The following is a 2,357-nucleotide window of genomic DNA, read 5'->3' as shown; positions in this document are numbered from 1 at the left end:
AGGCAGAGGCAGGCAGATTTCTGAGTTCGAGGCCAGCCTGGTCTCCAAAGTGAGTTCCAGGACAGCCAGGGCTATACAGAGAAACCCTGTCTCGAAAAACAAAAATAAAAACAAAAAAACAAACAAAAGATCTGGCTGAAAAGTAGATCTTCCAGCTTCAATTATCTAGTTAAGAAAAAAAATTCCCTCACAAGTGTACCCAGCCATTTGGGTTTTAGTTAATTCTAGGTGGTCAGATGGTCAGTCTCATCCTTGACAGTCATGCTGTTTGTGCTTTCTCCTTATCATTTTTACTTCTCTCTAACTACCATCACTCTGAACTGCTGGGTTCATTCAAAGAATGCTGAATATGGTTGGTGTCTCCTGGTGTGAATCCTGCATTCCTACCTGAGCTGGGGGGTTAACTTAGAGCAAACAAATCCTTAACAGCATGTATGGGCAGATACCTTTTAACAAAATGAATTACAAATGCACCCTTATAGTATAGAATATAAAACCTATCAGGTACTCCATTGAAATATCTCAAAACGTTTTAGACTTTGAGCTTTGAGATGATGATGATGATGATGATGATGTGTGTGTGTGTGTGTGTGTGTGTGTGTGTGTGTGTGTGTTTGAGAGAGAAAGAAAAGGGGAGAGTAAGGGAGAGGGGGAGAGGAGGGAGAATGAGAGAGAAAGAGAGAGAGAGAGAAAGAAGGGGAGAGGAAGGGAGAGGAAGGGAGAAGGGGGAGGGAGAAGGGGAGGGGTGGAGAAACAGTTTTGGTGGAGGTTTTATTCCTGTTTTCTTTTTTAAAAACTTCTTTATTAGACATTTAGTCTTAATAGAAGAGGCAAAGAGGTAAGTATTTTATATATTCCACACAAGTGTATTATTCACTCTTAATTTCATACGATGCTAATGTCAAAGTGACCCAATGATGTGTGTAAGCTCTGCTGAATACCTTAAATATTTGCCTGGAAGCCCCCATGTGTGTCTATGAGAGCTTTGGAGGCTGTACTGCCAATATATCTACAACTACATGGGTATTTTCTTGAAGTTGAGTATACAAATTAATCTCTTTGTATTGTTCCTATCTATAAAATGGGGATGATAATAGTGTGAATATCATTGGAGGGTCAGGAATATCAGATGGGCTAATGTCCCTGAAGTATTTAAATGACTCTCAAGATAATCAAAGCATAATGTAGGAAGGCAAAGTTATTGAGATTCTATCAGCCAGCCCTTGTTCTGAACTGAAATATCTGCTTAACAGTACTTCTTTTATTCAAGGTACTTCTCCTCTTCTTGTGATTCCATCTGTGGTTAACATTTCCTGCTACTGTGTAGTGAATTCGTAATTCTGTCATCTTCCAAATGGATCACTTCACCTACAAAACAAAAAGGTAAACATTTAAAATAAGTTATATGGAGACTTTCTAACTGGGTCTTTAAGAAATGTTTGCCTCCACTCTAGCTTTTGAGACATGGGGATAACAAAATTCTGCCAGGCTAGCTCATTATCTGGCATGACAGCATTCTCCACCCCTATTTCCAATTGTGCTTCAAAACCGACTACTCCTGCAGTCCACTGCCTCAGAATGGCCTTGCTAAGGAAGAGAGGTATTACTCAAGCTACCATCAGTTGCAGCCCCATCTTGCTGATATAACTTTGCAAGTAGTACAGTTTGTGTATTGTCCAAGTTAGGAGGCACATTCCACAGAGACTGTGGAGTAGTGGGGAACTGACAGGGAAGAAAGGTTTCCTGGCTAGGAGATCTAGTTTGTAGGCCCTGCACATCTTTTGCATAGGCAGTGGCAATGACATTATCTCCATATGCCTAAATAGCTAAAGAACTATGCTTCCTTCCTTTTTGCTCAATGAATCAGTGGGATCTCTCAGTGTGATTTTTCTCATTTTCATTATTGCTACATCCAAAGATTTGAGTTGACCAATGATCTAAATAAGTTGCCTCATAGTGTTAATGGGAAGTGTAAGTTTTTGTGTCAAAGAAAATACTTCAATATATTTTATATGTGGCACCTACATAAAACCAATTATCTCCCCTCCCGGTCCGAACAGCACCAGGGTAGCTAGGGCACAGAGTCAGCTGACACCTGCCAGCTACCCAGGACACCCGCCACGGGATCTTAAGACTTCTGGTGAGTGGAACACAGGGTCTGCTCCAATCTCTAAACAGAGACAACTACAACAACTAACTCCAGAGATTACCAGATGGCAAAAGGTAAACGTAATAATTTACTAACAGAAACCAAGACCACTCACCATCATCAGAACCCAGCACTCCCACTTCGCCTATTCCAGGGCACCCCAACACACCGGGAAAGCTAGACCCGGATCTAAAAGCATATCTCATGA

This window comes from Mus caroli, chromosome X (assembly GCF_900094665.2).
Source record: "Mus caroli chromosome X, CAROLI_EIJ_v1.1, whole genome shotgun sequence".
NCBI lineage: Eukaryota > Metazoa > Chordata > Mammalia > Rodentia > Muridae > Mus > Mus caroli.
Note: the sequence above shows the minus strand (reverse complement) of the source record.